The sequence below is a fragment of the Anolis carolinensis genome, chromosome 1 (assembly GCF_035594765.1).
Source record: "Anolis carolinensis isolate JA03-04 chromosome 1, rAnoCar3.1.pri, whole genome shotgun sequence".
Lineage (NCBI taxonomy): Eukaryota > Metazoa > Chordata > Lepidosauria > Squamata > Dactyloidae > Anolis > Anolis carolinensis.
In genome coordinates, this window is record NC_085841.1 from 185884174 (window position 1) to 185907336 (window position 23163).

General features: G+C 40.7%; 1 long non-coding RNA gene across 1 annotated transcript in view; it reads left to right on the top strand.

The window, feature by feature from the left end:
* Positions 1-9374: 9374 nt before the first annotated feature.
* Positions 9375-23163, top strand: part of LOC134293729 (uncharacterized) — a 55276-nt gene continuing 41487 nt past the window's right edge. Inside the window, exon 1 of the long non-coding RNA XR_010000695.1 lies at positions 9375-10264. This is a non-coding gene — a long non-coding RNA (uncharacterized LOC134293729). The remainder of the gene's footprint in view (positions 10265-23163) is intronic.

A 23163-nucleotide genomic window follows, 5' to 3' on the forward strand; every position in this document is an offset into this window, starting at 1 on the left:
GTGAAATTACCGGTAGCAAAAATTAGAATAAAGCTAAAGTAATATCAAACTAAGTATCATGCTGAAATACAATCTGAAGAACATCCTTATAGAATTTAAAAATTTAAAATTTCAAGGTAAAAAATAATTTTACACTATTAAGCCTAAGTAACAGGGCCCCTGGTGGCACAGTGTGTTAAAGCGCTGAGCTGCTGAACTTGCGGACCAAAAGGTCCCCATGTTCAAATCCCGGGAGCGGAATGAGCGCCCGCTGTTAGCCCCAGCTCCTGCCAACCTAGCAGTTCAAAAACATGCAATGTAAGTAGATCAATAGGTACCGCTCTAGCAGGAAGGTAATGGCGCTCCATGCAGTCATGCCGGCCACATGACCTTGGAGGTGTCTACGGACAACGCCGGCTCTTCAGCTTAGAAATGGAGATGAGCACCAACTCTCAGAGTCGGTCACGACTGGACTTAATGTCAGGGAAACCTTTACCTTACCTAACTGGGAACCAGAAGTACTCTGGACTGAACTGAGGGACATTGTCAGGGAGGAATGCAAAAAGAGGAATGCAGCCAAAAATAAAGAGAACAGTCATTAGATGACATGAAACTCTTCAAGAAGTTAAGGACAGAGGAGAAGTAAAAGGTAATAGAAATAGAGTCAGAACCTGAATGCAACGATTTATGAACAGAGACGAGGAAAGCTACTATAATAACCAGTGCAGAGAAATAGAAGATGATAACAAAAAAAAATGAAAAAGATCTCTTCAACAAGATCTAGGAAATCAAAGGGAAAGTTAAAGCATGATTGGAGACTAGTATGGTAACACAGTACATGACCAAGTAGAAATAAAAAGACAATGGAAACATTACACTATCTGTTTATTTATCTGTGTGTGTGTGTGTGTGTAGATATATATATATATATATACACACACACACACACACACACACACACAGTAGAGTCTCGCTTATCCAACGTAAACGGGCCGGCAGAACATTGGATAAGCGAATATGTTGGATAATAAGGAGATATTAAGGAAAAGACTATTAAACATCAAATTAGGTTATGATTTTACAAATTAAGCACCAAAACATCATGTTATAAAACAAATTTGACAGAAAAAGTAGTTCAATACACAGTAATGCTATGTAGTAATTACTGTATTTACGAATTTAGCACCAAAAATATCAAAATGTATTGAAAACATTGACTACAAAAATGTGTTGGATAATTCAGAACGTTGGATAAGTGAGTGTTGGATAAGTGAGACTCTACTGTGTGTGTGTGTGTGTGTGTGTGTGTATAATGAAAAATTGACAGGTGCGTTACAGGAAGAACCACATGAACCCCCAGATTAGAAAGTGAAGTGGAAACTGCACTCAAAGCACTTTGTGGAGAACTAAATCACCAGGAACAGATGGCATTCAAATCACTAATAAATGTGGAAAAATGGCCCACAGATTGGAAACACTCAAATGCATTGCAGTCCCCAAGGAATGCTGCAGTAGGAGTTGCAGTAACCACAGGAACATTGCAATAAGTCATGTTCAAAATTCTACAAAAAAGACTTTTACGTGTTGTTGAAGACTTTCATGGCCAGAATCACTGGGTTACTATGAGTTTTCCGGGCTGTATGGCCATGTTTCAAAAGCATTCTCTCCTGATGTTTCGCCCACATCTGTGGCAGGCATCCTCGGAGGTTGGGAGGTCTCACAGCAACCCAGGGGTCATTCTGCAAACATGTTGAATAGTGGAACACACCAAAGAATTTTGTTTTTAAATCAGCCTATGCTTTATAAATTATAGCAATGCTTGGATCAGGAATCACTCAGTTGCTTTTGAAGAAATGGGTGTGCCACAACATTTGATTGTGTAATCTGTACTTGGGACAAGAGGTTACTATTAGGACACAACATGGACAAATGGAATTGTGTTCAATTGACAAGGGAATCGGGCATGGCTGTATTTAATCACATGATCCTTTTAACTTGTATGCTGAACATATATGTAAATCAGGAGTAGTCTTGGAGAGAGGATACGTAAAAACTGAAGGAAGGAACATCAACAATGTTAAATATGCAGGTGACCCCATACTACTAGCAGAAAACAAGAACGACCTGGAACATCAAGGCAGAATGTACAAAGGCAAGTCAGGCCTGAATTTTCCTATTTAGCCAAAATGACTAAATTGAAATTATTGTACCTTGGACATATAATGAGAAAAGGGGATTCACTAGGAAAGATGGTAACATGGAGGGCAGTTGGAAAAAGGATGATGTGATTCCAGGTGGATGGATTCAATCAGGGAAGCCACCAGAGAATAAGATGACTTGAAGGTCTCTTATTCATAGAGGTAAAGGTAAAGGTTTCCCCTGGCGTTAAGTCCAGTCATGTCTGACTGGGGGTTGGTGCTCATCTCCATTTCTAAGCTGAAGAGCCGGCGTTGTCCGTAGACACCTCCAAGGTCCTGTGGCTGGCATGGCTGCATGGAGCGCCGTTACCTTCCCGCTGGAGTGGTACCTATTGATCTACTCACATTGGCATGTTTTCGAACTGCTAGGTTGGCAGAAGCTGGAGCTAACAGCGGGCACTCATTTCGCTCCCGGGATTTGAACCTGGGACCTTTCGGTCTGCAAGTTCAGCAGCTCAGTGCTTTAACACACTTCACCACCGAGGGCCCTCTTATTCATAGGGCTGTCATAAGTTGAAGTCCACTTGAAGGAAGTTAATAACAACAATATGATAGAAGGCATTTAACTGACTGAAACTTTTAATATGAGAAATTTTGGGATTCTGGCTATCAGCAAGGTGAAGGTACGGGTGATTTTCTCTTGACATGTCTTAAAGCTTGAATGAGTTATTTACATTGTTTTGTAGAATGGTTACTTAAATTCTTTAGTTATAATGTAGCCTCTTCCTCCCCATATTACCACCTTTCAACACACTAGATTGGTATGAAAAGTATTCTTTTGGGCTGGGGTAAAGCTATTGGGGGGGACAAAATATGAATGTTTGCGCCCAAATAAGAAATAATTCTCCAGTCTCCAAATGTCTAGCATTGCAGCAACTGGGATACTGAAAATCATTCGCATCTATAACTATTGGCTTTGTTCCCCTTCCCTTGGTAACTTTGCTTTCCCATTCAATCTTTGGATACCTAAATGTTCATATTACGTTTTAAGTTACTGCAGTGCCTGAAGAGAAATTTCATGGGAGAATTCATATTTGCAAGCAGGCAATGCTCTAATTTTGTCTCTTCCACTCCACCCAGTACGACTCTGATCTTCAGTAAGTATGGGCTAGTGCATGGAAGAGGGTTTTACAGCAGGATATTGGGCAAGGGAAATCTCTGGACCCCTTCCAGCATTATGCTTCTGTGATATTTTTGAAGTTAGTAAAGTATTTGATTTGATCGCTCTCCAAAGTGATCAAAGTTTCTCCATACAAACAATGCAACAGCTCCATGTCAGTGTACAACAGCAAAGTTAAGGAAGGATTGCTAGAAATTGCTGATCTCAGGATTCATGACGCATGTCTTAGGTATGGCTGCTAGGGCTTTTTTTTAACAGTTTGAGCACCAAGACCGCAAATGTTTCCAGGCGTGACCTCAGACAATTGTATTTTAAGAAGCAATCATATACACAAATAGTTGCATGGGGGGATAGCAAATAGTATGGTAGAGTTTTATAAATGACCAAAGGCCATGAAGGTTTGAAATTAAAAGCAGTTTGAAGCTGTAGGGGTGTTTAATAGTAACACAATACTTTAATAGTAACACAATACTTTGCCAAATCCACACATGCATGTATATGTGTGCAGGGCCGTAGCCAGAAAAAAAATTCGGGGGGGGGGGTTTAACCCCTAGCACACACCCCTCCCCGCTACAAACCTGTCAATATCTGCTTGAGATAGTGCCTGGAGGGACTCTTAATGTTTTGTGTCTCATAGACTTAGCATGGGGATTTGGTTAACCAGTTAAAATTCATGAGTAAACCAGGTTTTTTTTTATAACCTGAAAAATTTCGGGGGGGGGGGGGGGGGTGAACCCCTAAAACCGCCCCCTTGCTACAGGCCTGTATGTGTGTACATGTACACACATGAGAAAGGACTGGGCATACTGCAGTTTTTGGGAGGAGATGCCAGATTCAGCTTGCCCAACCTTGAGACTTGAGAGGCAAGAAAGGAATAATAATAATAATAATAATAATAATAATAATAATAATAATAATAATAATAATAATAATAATAGTCCTCTGCCTAGAAGATCAGGGGGCAGAGGACTCTTACAAGTAAAACAAGCAGCCAAAGAAAAAGAACATGCCCTGGCAGAATATGTAAAGCAAAGTGAAGAACCTGCTTTGATTGAAGTCAAAAATCAGAAACTCCTCAAAAGCACAGCAGACAAAAAACCAGTTCAAGAAAACCACACTACAAACTAGAGCTGACAGCTGGCACAACAAAGCATTGCATGGAAAGTTCCTTGACAAAATTGAAGGAAAAGCTGATAAGGAGAAGACCTGGCTCTGGCTCACGAATGGGACCCTGAAGAAGGAGACAGAAGGCCTGATCCTTGCAGCCCAGGAGCAAGCCATCAGGACAAATGCAATTAAGGCCAAGATCGAAAAATCAGCCTATGACCCAAAAGGCAGACTGTGCAAAGAAACCAACAAAACCATTGATCATCTCAGCTGCTGTAAGAAAATTGCACAGACAGACTACAAACAGAGGCACAACTATGTGGCCCAAATGATTCATTGGAACTTATGCCTCAAGTACTACCTGCCAGCAGTAAAGAACTGGTGGGATCACAAACCTGCAAAAGTATTGGAAAATGAGCACGCAAAGATACTGTAGGACTTCCGAATCCAGACTGACAAAGTTCTGGAACACAACACACCAGACATCACAGTTGTGGAAAAGAAAAAGGTTTGGATCATTGATGTTGCCATCCCAGGTGACAGTCGCATTGACGAAAAACAACAGGAAAAACTTAGCCGCTATTAGGACCTCAAGATTGAACTTCCAAGACTCTGGCAAAAACCAGTACAGGTGGTCCCGGTGGTGATGGGCACACTGGGTGCCGTGCCAAAAGATCTCAGCCGGCATTTGGAAACAATAGACATTGACAAAATTACAATTTGCCAACTGCAAAAGGCCACCCTGCTGGGATGTGCACGCATCATCCGAAAATACATCACACAGTCCTAGACACTTGGGAAGTGTTCGACTTGTGGTTTTGTGATATGAAATCCAGCATATCTATCTTGTTTGCTGTGTCATAACAAAATAATAATAATAATAATAATAATATCCAGCATATCTAATTTGTTTGCTGTGTCATAATATAATAATAATATTATTATTATTATTATTATTATTATTATTATTATTATTATTATTATTATTATTATTATTATTATGTTATTTGTATCCCGCCCTATCTCCCCAAAGGGAATAAGGGTAGATTCCAACATACAACGACAAACATTCAATGCCTATATGTCCGAAATGTATTGTTGATCTGTCAGCCCCAGCTTCCCATGTAGGGACATGAGAGAAGCCTCCCATAGGATGGTAATAAATCCAGGCATCCCCTGAGCAATGTCTTTGCAGATGGCCGATTCTCTCACACCAGAAGCGACTTGCAGTATAGTCTCAATTCACTTCTGAGACTATAGAAAAAGCAGCATTTTCTTGTGACATTTTGCCTACATCTGTGGCTGGCAAAACATCAGGAGAAAACACTACTAGAGCACAACCAGGCAATCCTGAAACCACCCAACACCCCATGTCCAAAATTGCCCGTGTATCCAAGAATGGATAAGGGCAGTAGAGTTGCCAAGACTAACAAAGCATACATTTGAAACTTGTGAAGTAGATTTGTGTGTCTGTTATTGGCCTTGATGCACTTGACAGAAAATATGTAAGTGATTGTGACTTTGGCTAATGCCAGGTTTCTCATCATGTGGAAAAACAAGTATATGGACAGCTCTCCATAGTAGTTGGCTGTAGGTTCGCCCAAACCATATGTACAGTGAAGAGAATTTAAAAGATGGGAGTAGAGCTGAATTTAGAACTAACTTCACTGTACTTCCATGATGGTCTGGGTTTGCTGTTGAACATTTCATTGTTCCTTCAACAAATAAAGTTTGGGATGATTTTGGTTGTCTTAGGTTATCCTGCTTCTTCTAAAGTCAGTTTTTAGAAATTAAGGAAGCAAGTTAGAGGAGATTTGAAGGCTTTGGGCTTCTCCACTTAAATGAATAGGGTGGAGAATCAAACATGATGGGCATTTAAACTCTTTACACAGCACTATTTTGCCCAAGAACAGAATATTATCTCCCTATAACAGAAATGTATCAGTGAGTAACTCTTCTCGGATCATTGAGAAAGACCTTAATTATAATGATGTATGTGTATGATTGTAATTCTGTGGTTTTATGATTTTAGATTTATGTATTGTCTGTATGCAGCATTTTGCTGTGTTTTGTTAGCCTCCCCGAGTCCTTTCGGGGAGATGGTAGCGGGGTAGAAATAAAGTTTGCTGCTGTTGTTGTTATTATTGCATGAAAAGTTGAGTCTTTCATATCCAAAATGCTTGGAACCAAAGGTTTTTCAGAATTTTGGTTATTTATTTATTTATTTTTGCATTTTGAAATACTGTGGAACCTTGACTTTAAAGCATCCCAAATTAAGAGCATTTTGAGTTAAGAGTTGTCACTCGACCCTCATTTTGCTGTAACATAAGAACAGCATTTGAGTTAAGAACGAGTGCCAGAAGGAGCACTAGGGTGAGAGACCCGGGCTTTAGGGCTTCACGGGAGCAGCCTCTGTGCTTCATGCTCTTGTCTGCTTTGGGAGATTGCTGTCCGCATTGCTCTTGTCCGCTTTGAGGAACTTTGGGTTAGTTGATTTTGTGTGGTTTTTATTCCTGGTATGGTTAGCTTCATGAAGAGAGAGGAGAGAGCAAAAGAGGGAGGGAGGCTCAATGAGACAGTAGGAAGAAAATGATGCTTCTGCCTCTTCACTTTGTGCTTCCTTACCACAACTTTGTGCTGCTACCATTTTAAAGTTGATCTTTCTTTTTTTAGCATTTCAATACATTTCATTGGGAAAATTCACTTTGAGATAAGAGTGATTTGAGTTAAGATCTCAGTCACTGAACAAATTAAACTCTTAACTCAAGGCATCACTGTACCTCTATTTGTGTATATGGAGTGAATGGGAGATAATGGGGAGCCCCTCAGCCTCACCTTGGAGCTCTCTTTACAACTTTCAGAACCCCAGTGGGGGAATGAGAAGGATTTTGCTTACATTAGGCCTCTGCAAATGCAAATTCCTAAATGCATAAGGTGAGCACAAAAGCATCTGGGACATCTACCCTTCACATAGGTCTGCATGAGTAAAGCCACAGGATTGTGCCCTAAGGTAAAAAGGTAAAGGTTTCCCCTGACGTTAAGTCCAGTCATGTCTGACTCTGGGGGTTGGTGCTCATCTCCATTTCTAAGCTGAAGAGCCGGCGTTGTCCATAGACACCTCCAAGGTCATGTGGCCAGCATGACTGCATGGAGCGCTGTTACCTTCCTGCCGGAGCGGTGCCTATTGATCTACTCACATTGGCATGTTTTCGAACTGCTAGGTTGGCAGGAGCTGGGGCTAACAGCGGACACTCATTCCACTCTTGGGATTTGAACGTGGGACCTTTTGGTCTGCAAGTTCAGCAGCTCAGCGCTTTAACACACTATGTCACCGGGGGTATCCATTATGGCAGCTGAAGGCACTGTTATGTGACAGCAGAAAAAAAGGGAGGCAGTACCTTAGAAATCTTCCATTTGTACACTCCAGTTCCCAGTATTTGCGACTGAAATAAACATCAGACTCCTAAGGACCCTTTCAAGCATGGCGGCAGCTCTGGAATGGAACAGTAGCTTAATAGACCATTGAGAACTGTTTTTTTAAGAATGTGGAAATTTAAGAAGTATCACAGTTGTTTGCTCTACTTTGAATGTTTTTATAATCACAAAAAAATGACCAGTAGGTCTGATCCCAGAACATGACAATTACGTGACTGTTAAAATCATCACTTTTCTTCTCCTGTGTGTTTTTTTTTAAAAACCATCTTTACATTATGAAGAAACAATGTGTTTAAAATGTTTGGACCGTGAATTGCGTAACCTTCACATATTTAATTTTTTATCTTTTTAGTTGGAATAGGAAAGGTCTTACCATCATAAAAACGTTGTTCTTACGTTTAATAACTTCGCTATTTCCGTGATGGTGTGATTCCACTTTTACTGTCATGGCTACTCCAGTAAAATCCTGGAATTTACAGCTGGGTTTTTTCCACGAATCCTCAACTAGAGAATTCTTTTCTGTTGCTTTTGACCAAACTCGAAATTCTCGTATTTCATAGGAAGCGGCCAGTTGAAGTGGAATTGAACACTATATAACATGGGTTTTGTGCCTGGGTTATACATCTAATTTCCCAATTGGTTCTATCATAAAAGCATGGGAAAAGTTTATTAAACTGCAAAAACTTTGTTTTGCAGGACAGCCTGCAGCACATTTTGCTATAGTTTTTGAATAAATATCTTTCGGGCCCCTTCTATGCAGCTGTATAAAATCCACATCATCTGCTTTGAACTGGGTTATATGGCAGTTATTAAGGGCCCTTCCAGACAGGTCCTATATCTCAGGATCTGATCCCAGGTTTTCTGATTTAAACTGGATTATATAAATCCGCACTGCCAGATCTTCTGAGATAAACAGAAAAACAGGGATCAGATCTTGGAATACAGGGCCTGTCTGGAAGGACCGTTAGTCTGTACTGCCATATAATCCAGTTCAAAGCAGATAATGTGGATTTTCTGCTTTGATAACCTGAATTATCTGGCCGTGTAGAAGGAACAATAGAGTCTCAACCAATTCACCATGGTTTATGGCAGCCACAAAAACAAAGTTTCTGAAGAATAACAACTACAGTAGAGTCTCACTTATCCAAGCCTTGCTTATCCAAGCTTCTGGATTATCCAAACCATTTTTGTAGTCAATGTTTTCAATATATCGTGATATTTTGGTGCTAAATTCGTAAATACAGTAATTACAGTGTTAGGCGATTTAATGTGATGAGGTCCTTATTTTATGTCCAAGGTATTGCTGAATTCTTCAGTCATTATGACACTATCCTGTCACCAAATAGAAAATTAGATTCAACTGTCTGCCTAGTTAGGTTCTAAAGATGGAGTGAGGGATCTTGCCCTTAGCTTCAGATATCAAGAAAAGAAGATTTTCCCTGGTCCAAAGAAAAGATTGATATGACAAACTACAGTTAATTACAGTTATTAAAGTAAGTAAAAAAAACAACAACAGTTGTTTGTAGCAAGTACTACAGTAGAGTCTCACTTATCCAAGCCTCACTTATCCAAGCCTCTGGATTATCCAAGCCATTTTTGTTGTCAATGTTTTCAATATATCGTGATATTTTGGTGCTAAATTCGTAAATACAGTAATTACAACATAGCATTACTGTGTATTGAACTACTTTTTCTGTCAAATTTGTTGTATAACATGATGTTTTGGTGCTTAATTTCTAAAATCATAACCTACTTTGATGTTTAATAGGCTTTTCCTTAATCCCTCCTTATTATCCAACATATTCGCTTATCCAAGCTTCTGCCAGCCTGTTTAGCTTGGATAAGTGAGACTCTACTGTACTTGAAAAGTAAGTACTGCACAATTAAACAGGAAATAATACTTTCAACCTAGGAACAGATTTTTTTTCCAAATTCTGTTACATAGTATAATGCTATAACTCCATAGTGTGAAAATAGTGCTGTACATGCATAGTGTGAAAGGACCTGTTGTCTGATCTTTGGCTCACTCAACACTAGGCATGCCCCCCAGAAAACAAAACACATCAAATGCTTATGTAAAATCTATTTTCTTTAAGTTAACAGATGTTTCCAGCACCATTGGAAACGATTCTAGTTAAAGGAATTTATTTTAAGCTTATGTCCCCAGGGAGAGATGAAGGATGAATACATGTTTATTTCTAAAGTCGTCCCTTTAAAAATGTTCCCTCCTTAGGAAAAAAAATGACAGTATAACATTGGAAGTGCTGCCTGGGCGTTCTTGATGCTTGCACACAATCCAGCATTTCGAGACAGTCACACAATGATAATGGATGCAGCAGACAGACACAAGGAAAATCTCTTAAAATAACTGTCCTGATGAATCCATCTCCAATGGCAAGCTGTCCTCGGAAAAGGAAAGTAATTGGTACACGTGCCACATTATCCTATGCATGTTTTGTTTATTCTGAAATGCATTCTACTCATTTCAGCAAAGTGTCTTTCAGGAAAACAGCCATAACTCAGCTAGTGGCACCTTTTCTTTCTAAAAAAATCTCTGAGTTTTAGAACAGGAGAGGGGATAAAATGGCCATCCAGCATTCATCACTTTTGGACAATGCTGACAAAGGTAAAGGTCTGGAGCAGTGGATCTCAACCTGGGGTCCCCAGATGTTTTGGCCTTCAACTCCCAGAAATCCTAACAGTTGTAAACTGGCTGAGATTTCTGGGAGTTGTAGGCCAAAAACATCTGGGGACCCACAGGTTGAGAACCACTGTTCTGGCAGGTATGAAAAAAAAATCAGGGGGCAATTTTCCCTGTCTTTGCTAAGATGCTTTTTCCAAATATATTTTTAAAAATCAACCATGGCATGCTTTCTTTTCAGACGAATGAATAAAAGATTCAAGATTACGTAGTCATCTATTCACAGCAACCCATTCATATATTTGTTGTATGTCTATAAGTCATTTCTGGCCTTTGACTCGGTTACAGGATTTTCTTGGCAGGATTTGTTCAGAGAGAGCAAACTTGTTTTCTGCTTCCCCAGAAACAAGGACACAGAACAAAGATTCAGATTACAGGAAAAGAGATTCCACATTAGGAAGAACAGCCTGACAGTAAGAGCCGTTCAACAGTGAAATATGCTACCCGAGTGTAGTGGGTCTCCTTCTCTGGAGGTTTTTACACAGGAAACTCGATGGCCGTCTGTCGGGGTTATTTTGATTGTAGGAGCCCCCGGTAGTGCAATGGGTTAAACCCTTGTGCTGGCAGGACTGATGACTGACAGGTCGGAGGTTTGAATCCGGGGAGAGCGCAGATGAGCTCCCTCTGTCAGCTCCAGCTCCCCATGCAGGACATGAGAGAAGCCTCCCACAAGGATGGTAAAACATCTGGGCGTCCCCTGAACGTCTTTGAAGACGGGCAATTCTCTCACACCAGAAGTGACTTGCAGTTTCTCAAGGTGCTCCTGACACAATTTTTTTTATTGTGTGTTCCTTCATGGCAGAGTGAGTTTTGGCTGGACAGCCCTTGAGTGCTGTGGTGGCACAATGAGTTAAACCCTTGTGCTACTGAACTGCTGACCTGAAGGTTGGCAGTCCAAATCCACAGGACAGAGTGAGCTCCCACTGTTGGCCCTAGCTCCTGCCAACCTAGCAGTACAAAAACATGCAAATGTGAGTAGATAAATAAGTGTCGCTTTGGCGGGAAAAGGCAAAAAGACGGTCCAAGTAATCTTGCCAGCCACATGAACAGGAGGTGACAACGCAGGCTCCTCGGATTGAAAATGGAGAAAAGAGCCTCCCCAGAGCCATTGATGAGCTGGAAATTAAAGGAGAAGCCTTGCCTTTGTGTCTGTGTGTCTCGTATGTGTGATTGTAAAAGTATTGAATGTTTGCCTATATATGTAAATGCTATAATCCGCTCTAAGTCCCCTAGGGAAGAAGGGCAGAATATAAATAAAGTGTATTAATAATAATAATAATAATAATAATAATAATAATAATAATAATTTTATTTTTATACCCCGCCTCCATCTCCCCAGAGGGACTCAGGGCAGCTTACAGATATAAAACAAGCATACAATGGTATCAAATACAGAAAAACACACAAATAAAATTAAAGATCACTTTCAATTCTATGATTCTGCCATATGGAGGTCTCAGAGTTGCCCACTCTTGATGCCAAACGATTTGCCCAATGTGTTTCAGCATCTGAGGCATCAAATAGTGCTTCATCTGTTCAGAGTGAACCCTAGATACTCGCCTTTCCCAATTTAAATGCCAATAAGCACAAAGATGATCTTGGTTTGTATTTCACCATCCTCTCTGCCTTGTGACCAGACCAAAGATCAAGCAATGTTGGTATTGCAATATATTCTTTTGTGCCAATCTCCCTGTGCCTTAAGGAGCTCCTCTCTCTGCTTCATTCTGTGCATCTCATCCCTTTCCTTTTACAGTTCTTGCGTGACATTAATTTTCGTGCATTTGTCTATGTCATCTTACAGCATTATCTAGACCCGCGGTGTAAGACTTTGTCTTACATTTTTGAGGTATAATTATTCTTTCCCTTTACCAGCCGGAAAAGACCTTTTTGTTTAAGCAGGATTTTAGCGTGTGAGCATAAAAGCTTCTTATTGGGGTCTAGTAATTTTTAGTGATTGGTTTTGTTTTCTGTCCATCTTTTCATTGATTTCTTACTGTTTAATCTGGCATTAGGAGCCTCCGGTGACCTCGTGACTTGAAGGTTGAAGGTTAGGTTGCTGACCTGAAAGCTGCCAGGTTCGAATCCCACCGGGGGAGAGCGTGGATGAGCTCCCTCTAGCAGCTCCAGTTCCATGTGGGGACATGAGAGAAGCCTCCCACAAGGATGATAAAACATCAAAACATCCGGGCATCCCCTGGGCAAAGTCCTTGCAGACGGCCAATTCTCTCACTCCAGAAGCAACTCCGGTTGCTTCTGACACGGAAAAAAAAAAATCTGGCATTTTTAATTGTTCTAAAATTTTCATAGGCCCCTTCCACACAGTTGTATAAAATTCTGGATTAAGTTAAGGTTTTGTAAAATATTCTTTTGGGGAGCCACTTTGGTTCCTATTCAGGGAGAAAAGTGACATAAAAATAAACAATAAATAAAAATAATGTTTCTTCAGCACCAGCTGGTGAAGTATGCAGGAGAGGTACAGTGAATAGATCAATGCTTACGTTACAACAATAATGTAGTGTCCCTTAAAGTAGCAATGGAAAGACACAATTCTGGCCCCTTCTTCACTGCCATATAAAATCCAGATTATCTGCTTTGAACTGGATTATTGGCAGTGTAGACTCATATAATCCAGTTCAAAGCAGATAATGTAGATTATCCACTTTGATCATGTGGATTATATGGCAGTGTAGAAGGGCCCTCTGTTTCATGACTTTTCAGTAAAGTATACGTTTTCATTACAGCGGGAAACTAAACAGAAAACCAGCCTACATTTAGTGAATTATTTCTACATAGCCCTTGTCACAGACTGGTTTATTTTTAAAAGCAATGGATAAATAACACAGAAGGCACCTGTTCTTTGTTGAGACATCTGGGTTGTCCTGAGTTATGCACAATTCATAAAAAATACCCGTAATAGCAGGAGGAGGATGAGACTCATTTGGTTTGTGTTCGTCTTTAATGGGTCTGGTCCACAAATATAACATCCAGGTGTGCTCTGCTGATGTCATCCAAAGGGTATGGAGACCAGGGTTCAATGGCAAACTTCCACTGGCAGAAGCAGTTCCGTCAGTCCAGTTGTGACTGCATATAGATATACGAGGGTTGAATGAAAAGTAATGCCTCCAACTTCGTTACTTGGGTTTGAATGGGAATATTTTAATTAAACAAATGCAGAAATAATCCTTAGAATGTGCTCTTTAACTACCACTATTCACTTTTCCACATAATCACCGGACAATTGGATACATTTCTGCCAATGATGAACAAGTTTTCCGAAACCGTCACGGAAGAAGTCGACACTCTGTTTCTGAAACCAGCGTCTCACAGTACCCATCGTGCACCGATCTTCCAATAGCCAAGCAAAGCAATAATGTGACCCACACATTCTTGTGAAATGCAGATTATGCTTGAAATTTCTCTCTGAGTGATACGACGATTGTCCTGAATCAATCTGACAATCTTTTGCTTTTGAAACTCGGTGGTTGCTGTCACAGGACGTCCAACTCTTTGTCACACAAGTCAGATGTTCCCACCTCAACATCTTTAAACTTACTCGCCCAACGACGCACAGTACTCACAACAACACAATCACCATAAACAACTTGCATTCTCTAATGAATCTCCTTTGGGGTGACACCTTCTGCTGTCAAGAATTCAATGACTGCATGTTGCTTAAGTCGCATTGACTGACTATCTGCACAGGGTTCCATACTTCGCATTTTAACAACACAACCGTTCAATGCTAAGGCTTCCCGCCAAATGGGACTGTAGAGGAGAGTCTACTGAACAACCCAGTACCTGCCGCATACCAGTACTGCCATCGGTTGAGGAGTTACGAAGGTGGAGCCATTACTTTTCATTCAACCCTTGTAGATACAAAAGAAGTCACAGATATTTGCACAGTAGTGGAACCCCATAGGCCTCCACCTTCGACATCTGCTCTCAATGGCTGGGGGCCCTTACACAGCCCTATATCACGGGGCTGTGGTGCAGACGGGAGAGCAAGCCAGTGTAATTAACTGCAATGAGTCACTGACCAGGAGGTCATAAGTTCAAGGCCCGCTCAGAGCTATGTTGTTTGTCTTTGTCCTATGTTAAAAGGCATTGAATGTTTGCCTGATGTGTGTAATGTGATCCGCCCTGAGTCCCCTTCGGGGTGAGAAGGGCGGAATATAAATGCTGTAAATAAATAATATCAAGGCAGAAAATCCCACAATATCTGCTTTGAACTGGGTTATCTGAGTCTACACTGCCATATATTCCAGTTCAAAGCAGATAATGTGGGATTTTAATCAGATGTATGGAAGGGGCCACAGTGTTATAGGCCAGGATGAATATGGGTTGATTATTTAAGCACAAAATACATCTTCCTTATCCTATTTAGGACAGGTAAAGGTGGCAGCTAGGTGAAACCAGAAGCCGGGCTTATAGTCAGCAACACCAGCTGAAATTCCTATTGTGTACAACATGGAATAGAAAGAGCCTTGCCTCTGATTTCACTTGGCAACCTTAGTGACAACTGCCTATAAAAACAAAAAGCCAAAGCTTGGACCATGTACAAAAGAGAGTTACTGGTATGTCAGGTATGTTCTCAATTTTATAACAAAGATATATACTTAAAGGAGGTCAAAATGGCATTTTGCAACAAACACACATTCCCAGTATATGTTACTGTGCAATGTGTGTCTATGTGTGTGAATGTTGATTGTATTGTCAAAGACTTTCACAGGCGGAATCACTTGGGTGTTGTGTGGTTTTCAGGCTGTATGGTTGTGTTCTAGCAGCATTTTCTCCTGACGTTTCACTTGTATCTGTGGCTAGCATCTTCAGAAGATCTAAAAACAGAGAAATACCAAAATACTGAAAAGGTGGGATTATAGGGAGTAGCAAAGATCATGGACGGACAAGACACTCTGGGAACTGGCAATGCAGTGGGCTGTAGACCTGTGCAGATACTTGGTGATGCCAACTCCCTCTTCTAGCAAGGATAATGAATAAGATACAAAACCAAATGCATTCCACTGAACTTCAGCTTCATTTAAGATAAAACCTGATAAATTAATGCAGTTATTTGCATTTGATCTTATTTTAGCATGGCCTTTATACTGGATTAGAGTACATTTCACAGTCTAGATTTAAAAACATTCCTAATCTCATTTATTTATGTGCCCATGTCTTCTCTTTGCTGTACTCATTCACCATCCCTGTACTTAGCTTTCAATTGATGGCATCTTAGGCTCCTTCTACACTGCCATCGAATCCAGATTATCAAAATAGATAATCCACATTATCTACTTTGAATTAGATTATATGAATTGAAACTGCCATATAAGCCAGTTCCAAGCAGATAATCTGGATTTTATGTGGCAGTTTAGAAGGGGACTTAGAATCAAAGAAATGTGGTACTACACAATTTTTAACATTTGTGTCTCTTATAAGATGGAAAATTAGTATTTGCAAGCAGAAGGTGAGCAACAACCGTCACCCAATAAAAAATAAAGCTTTGTAGTCTTTGTAAAATATACAAAGCTGGTTAACTTATAACTTGGAAAGGTTTCATAGCTATTCATGATGGGAAAGTTTATAACATGTTGCTTTTCAACTTCGGGCTCAAAAATGGAAGGCAATTCAACTGAGACTAAATTAAGAATAACCGATGCTGGAAGTGAGATCAACAAACATGAAATCGCAGTAACACACACAATGCCTAAACTCTTAGAGCCCTCCCAGACAGGCCCTATATCCCAGGATCTGATCTCAGGTTTTCTGTTTCTCCCAGATTATCTGGCAGTGCGGACTCATATAATCCAGTTTAAAGCAGAAAACCTAGGATCAGATCCTGGGATAAAGGGCCTATCTTTAGAGCCCTGCAAACTAGAAACAATAATCTAGGATGCTATTTCTAATAGAGTTGTCTTTCCAATTCCCTTTACCTATAGTTATAGTTTGCAGTTTTATAAAGTAATTAAGTCCCATTTAAAAATAAAACTGCATTAGTTACATAGTTGTCATCTGAATGCTATAAGCCACTAGCCTGTGATATAAAACACACTTTTTTCTCATCCTCCTTGTTGTTGCCTTAGCAGCTCAAAAAGAACACTTGATCCTTTTGATATTTCTCTTCCATCATTTAGTGACATCACAGCTTTAAGTTGCTAAATATGTAACAAACTCCCCCAAAGAGCCATCCAATTTTTTTCTTGCTACTTGGTACACATGGCAACCCCTGAATATGGTTCCTAAATATTTAGCAGTTGCCTCAGAAATGACTTAGGACCTTATCACATGTTTCTTTTTTATCACGTATATGTTTTAGCAAGGTTTCTTACGGTTTCCTATGGTATATCTTCTTTCCTGTACCACAACACAAGCTCCTATTCATGTGCACTAGAACTGTACCAGTCTTGGATCTGTCTGCAAAGTGTCACTTTTATTCACAACTAGCTTGGGTACTCGATGTTGCCCGGGTTATTAGAAAAAGTCAATTTTTAATTGTACAAAATACATAAGGTTGTGGATTAACTACAACTGACATAATGCCAGGTTAATCCCAAAAAACTCCATCAGTACTTAAAGTTTGTTATGTTGGGCAAGTTTACTCTGGATGCATCATTGGTGGGGTTCAGTGTGCTCTCTGGCTGTAGGGAAAACTACAACTCCCACTATGGTGAGCCAGTCCACTCAATCCCCTCCAGTAAGTTGAGTTAGTTATGGGCTTCTGTGTGCCAAGTACATCATCGGTGGAAGTCATAGTTTCCTTGGTTGTGAGTGAACAGCAACTCCCAGAAAAGAAGGTCAGTTCCCCTCAAACCCCTCCAGTAATCAAATTTCAGCATATTAGGTATGTGTGCCAAGTTTGGTCTAGGCCCATCTTTGGTGGAGTTCAGAGTGCTCTTAGATTGCATGTGACCGATACATCACAGTACTTACAACTTCTATCAATCATGGTAAATTCTCCCCAAACCCCTCTCTCTAGTATGTTCAGTTGCTGATCAATTCCTCTGTTTGCTGTGTGCCATAGAAAAGAATAGGAAAGGGTTATGGGAGAGGCAGTGGGCGGGATCATGCAAACTCCACACCAATGGAGAGAGTAAGAAACACTGGGATGTCTGTGGTGGAGGAAAAACTGAAAAACTAGGATGAAATCTTTCACTTGGGTAGTGGGCACTATGGTGTTTGTGGTGGACTTTGGTAGGGCTCTTGTACATGTTCATGGTGCTCACTGTAACCTGCAATGTCATTGGAGGAAGAGCCATTGGTGTCTCCTGAGTAGTGGGAGCTATAGCTGTTTGTGGAGGCAGGAGTTTGTTTGTGTAAGTTGACATTCCAGCACATGTCAGCACATTTCAGTATCCACATACATACATACATATTTTCACATTTATTATGTATAGAGATGTCTTACTTACATATTCGATATTCATTACTGGGAAAAGGAACTAATCACAAGTGACCAGATACTTATAACTATTTACTTCCAAGCTATAAGAATGCCTTATTTTGTAAAAAATATGCAATAAAACATAGACTGGTCATCTCTGCAGGTATTTCAGATACTACTGCAGAATGCTGAAGAGATCCTGGAAACCAGTGGAAATATGCCAGGATTTTATAGAATCGGAAGGTGTAAATACAATGTGTGTCTCCTGTTCTGCAGCCTTAGATTTATCATGGCACCACTTGGAGCGTTTCTAAAATTTATGACTAATAGTTGGCTCAGCAATGCAAGCACCTCGTTTTTCCCTGCTGAATACCAATCACAATTCCAGAGTGTTTTTTCTTATCTAAAAATAATTGATCTGGCTAGTCTGGCAGTCAATAGCACTTCCTGTCTAAGTCTGTCAAAAATCCATAGTTATTCAAATTATTTTTCTCCTCTCTAGTGTAATCCTCCCATTATGATCTGCACTTTAGAAAGCATCACAAAAATAAATAAAAGACAATAAATAAATAAATAAATAAATAAATGAAATAGAGAAGAACAGTCAGGCTAGTTTCAATGATGATGATGATGACAATGATGATGTTTTGTTGTGCCAACAAAACACAACAAAGCATTGCATGGAGAGTTCCTTGACAAAATTGAAGGAAAAGCTGATAAGGAGAAGACCTGGCTCTGGCTCACAAATGGGACCCTGAAGAAGGAGACAGAAGGCCTGATCCTTGCAGCCGAGGAGCAAGCCATCAGAACAAATGCAATTAAGGCCAAGATCGAAAAATCAGCTGATGACCTAAAATGCAAGGAAACTGACAAAATCATTGATCATATCCTCAGCTGCTGTAAGAAAATTGCACAGACAGACTACAAACAGAGGCATAACTATGTGGCCCAAATGATTCATTGGAACTAATGCCTCAAGTACCACCTGCCAGCAGTAAAGAACTGGTGGGATCACAAACCTGTAAAAGTATTGGAAAATGAGCACGCAAAGATACTGTGGGACTTCCGAATCCAGACTGACAAAGTTCTGGAACACAACACACCAGACATCACAGTTGTGGAAAAGAAAAAGGTTTGGATCATTGATGTTGCCATCTCAGGTGACAGTTGCATTGACGAAAAACAACAGGAAAAACTCAGCCGCTATCAGGACCTCAAGATCGAACTTCAAAGACTCTGGCAGAAACCAGTGCAGGTGGTCCCAGTGGTGATCAGCACATTGGGTGCCGTGTCAAAAGATCTCAGCCGGCATTTGGAAACAATAGACATTGACAAAATTACGATCTGCCAACTGCAAAAGGCCACCCTACTGGGATCTGTGCGCATCATCTGAAAACACATCACACAGTCCTAGACACTTGGGAAGTGTTCAACTTGTGATTTTGTGATACGAAATCCAGCATATCTATCTTATTTGCTGTGTCATACAATGTCGTATATACTCAAAGATAAGCAGAGTTTTTCAGCCCTTTTTTGGGCTGAAAAAGCCTCCCTCAGCTTATAATGGGGTCAAGGACAAGGCTGGGCAACAGAACCTGGAGGCCATTGTTTGCAATATATGATATATTTCTCTCTTACCCTCCCTTATCAGTGTGTTTTCCAAAGCCTCCCTCATTCCTAACCAAGGGAATGTTTTGAAAAGGAAAGGTCAGGAAAAAGAAAAATATATGTCCATTAATCTTATAAAAGCATTTTCCCCTGAAATATTTGTTAATCTCTCCTACAGATATATAGGCATTAACCCCCTGCATGCATTTGCAATCCCTATGCCCTTCTATCTATCTATCTCTATCTATCTACATTAATTTTATATATGAATTTCTCCTCATATGTTTGCAGGTCTTTGCAAATCCTATATACATATAGATCCATGTACCTGTATATCTGTATCCATATACATACATCATTTAACCTACTGATGCCTCGATTAATGTAATTTTATTGGTATCTATTTTTATTTGGAAATTTACCAGTAGCTGCTTCTTTTCCCACCCTCATCTTATACTTGGGTCAATAAGTTATTCCAGTTTTTTGTGGTAAAATTAGGTGCCTCGGCTTATATTTGGGTCGGCTTATACTCAAGTATATATGGTACACAACAGCACACCAGTTTGCTTCTCTGGGTGCACTTACACCACAGAACTAATGCAGTTTGATACCTGTTTTAAGTGCCATGGCTCAATGCTATGGAATCCTCTGATCTGTAGTTTTACAATGTTTTTGAACATCTGATGCCTCACCAAACTGCAGGTCTCATGACTTCATTGCATTACGTAATGACACTTAAACTGAAGTCAAATTGCATGGTGAATTAATGGTTGAGATGGGAAGGTGATTCAAAAATGTTTTTTGAACCAGTTGAAACAAAAAAAAAGTAAAGTAAAGGTTTCCCCCTGACATTAAGTCTAGTCATGTCCGACTCTGGGGACACAACTAGACTTAACGTCAGGGGAAAACCTTTACTTTTTTTGTTTCAACTGGTGTTTTTTTGTTTCAAATTGTGCTCATCTCCATTTCTAAGCCAAAGGGCCAGCATTTCTGTAAACACCTCCAAGGTCATGTGGCCAACATGACTGCATGGAGCACCGTTACCTTCCCGCTGGAGTGGTACCTATTGATCTACTCACATTTACATGTTTACTAAGCTGGGGCTAACTGCTCCCCATATTCAAACCATCAACATTTAGATCAGCAAGTCCATCAGCTCAGCGGTTTGACCCACTGCATTACCAGGGGCTCCGATTGAAGCCTTTTTTAAAAAACAAAAAGGACTATCTCAAATGTTGGAATCACCCAACAAAGAGAACTCTAGACAGTAAAGAATCTTTGTAGTTTTGGACTATGAGGGAAATTCAGAAAAATTATTTTCTGTGCAGAAAATTGTGCAAAAACATTTACTGTGCACAAAATGCTATTTTCCTGAACGTTTTATGGATTTTGAAACCTGCACATCTGGGATCCTTTATGACTGTTGAATTTGATACCTAAGTAGTGCTTGTGGCTATGAGCTTTGTGCAGGCGGGGTGGGAGTGAGTAACAGAAAGGCTTCTACTAGTCTCCCAGTGACTGATCAGCATTCTTGTCAATGTACAACATGCTTATACACTGTATTTATTTACATTTTGCCCTTCTCCTTGGAGGGACTCAGAGCGGATTACAGTATCATCGAGCAGACAAAGGGAAACATTCAATGCCTTATTTACAAACATACAATGAGACATACAACACAGACAAAGGCAGAGATTTCTTTCATTTCCGGCTTTGGAGGTTGTTCAAGCCGAGGAGCCTGCATTGTGTTACCTCTACGTCATTTGGCTGGCAAGATTGCCCTTTTCCACTGAAGCAGTACCTATTTATCTACTCACATTTGCATGTTTTCGTATTGGTATGTTGGCAAGAGCTAGGGCTGACAGATGGGAGCTCACCCCATCTCGCTGATTCAAACTGCCAACCTTCAGGTCAGCAGATTCAGCAGCACAAGGGTTTAACCCATTGTGCCACCACAGCCCTGTGTGTGTAAAAAAGGTAAAGATTTCCCCTAATGTTAAGTCCAGTCATGTCTGACTCTGGGGGTTGGTGTTCATCTCCATTTCTAAGCCGAAGAGCTGGCGTTGTCCGTAGACACCTCCAAGGTCATGTGGCCGGCATGACTGCATGGAGCGCCCTTACCTTTCCCGCCGGAGTGGTACCTATTGATCTACTCACATTTGCATGTTTTCGAACTGCTAGGTTGGCAGAAGCTGGAGCTAACAGCGGGCGCTCACTCCGCTCCCGGGATTTGAACCTGGGACCTTTCGGTCTGCAAGTTCAGCAGCTCAGTGCTTTAACACACTTTGCCATCGGGGCTCCTCAGTATATACATACTCCTGTGTGTGTATATGGCAGTTTTTGGTTCATCATTATGCAGTCATGATGTCTGCGATTGTCCCATCATTTAGCCATGCTGTGAAGGAGAAAACAAGAATTCTTGTTGCTGTTGTTGCGTGCCTTAAGTAATTTCTGACGCATGGCAACTCCAAAGAAGATTCATCACAGGAATTTTCCTGGGCAGCTTTGTTCAGAGGAGTGTTTCTTTTGTGGTTTGGTAAGCGGTTGAGAGAGTGTGACTTGGCCAGGGTCACCCAGTGCCTTTCCATGGCCATTCAGGGATTGAATCCTCATTTCCCAGAATCCTAGGGAGCATCTACAGTCACTGTAGGATTAATGCAGTTTGGCATAATTTCAACGTCCATGGCTCAGTGCTGTAGTATTCTAGGAGTTGTCATTTGGTGAGGCACCAGAACACTACTAAAACTACAACTCCCAGGATTCCATAGCCAGTTGAAGTGGTGTCAAACTGCATTCATTCTGAAGTGTAGATGCAACATGAGATCAACACTCAAACCACGGCTTCACATCGGCTCTCAAAAAACAAGAATACTGTCTTCTAATTTACTCCAGATTTGGGAATAAATAAATGCAGTAACTAGTTCCAGCTAGAATAAAACGAGTACATAAATTAGATTTGCAGAGGCAGTTGTTGGATCAATGTGTCTACGAGGTTGCTGTGAGTTTTCCAGGTTGTGTGGCCATGTTCCAGAAGCATTCTCTCCTGACGTTTCGCCCACATCTACGGCAGGCATCTTCAGCGGTGTGAGGTCTGTTGGAAACTAGGCAAGTGAAGTTTATATATCTGTGGAATAATGTCCTGTTTGAGGCAAGTGTGAATGTCACAATTAGCCACCGTAATTAGCACTGAATGGCCTTGCAGCTTTAAAGCCTGGCTGTTTCCTGCCTGGGGGTATCCTTTGATGGGAGGTGTTACCTGACCCTGATTGTTTCCTGTCTACTCTTGCTGGGACTATCAACTTGGGCCCGGGCTGTGGCGCAGGCTGGTGAGCAGCCAGCTGCAGCCAGCTGCAACAAATCACTCTGACCAAGAGGTCATGAGTTCGAGGCCCGCTCGGAGCCTGCGTTTGTCTTTGTCTTTGTTTTATGTTAAGGCATTGAATGTTTGCCTTATATGTGTAATGTGATCCGCCCTGAGTCCCCTTCAGGGTGAGAAGGGCGGAATATAAATACTGTAAATAAATAAAATAATAAAATAATAAATAAATAAATAAATGTGAGCCATTTACGGTGTCAAACGAGCCCTGACTTCAGGTGAAGGAGACCAGAAGTTTTGCCTGTGGAGTATATGTTA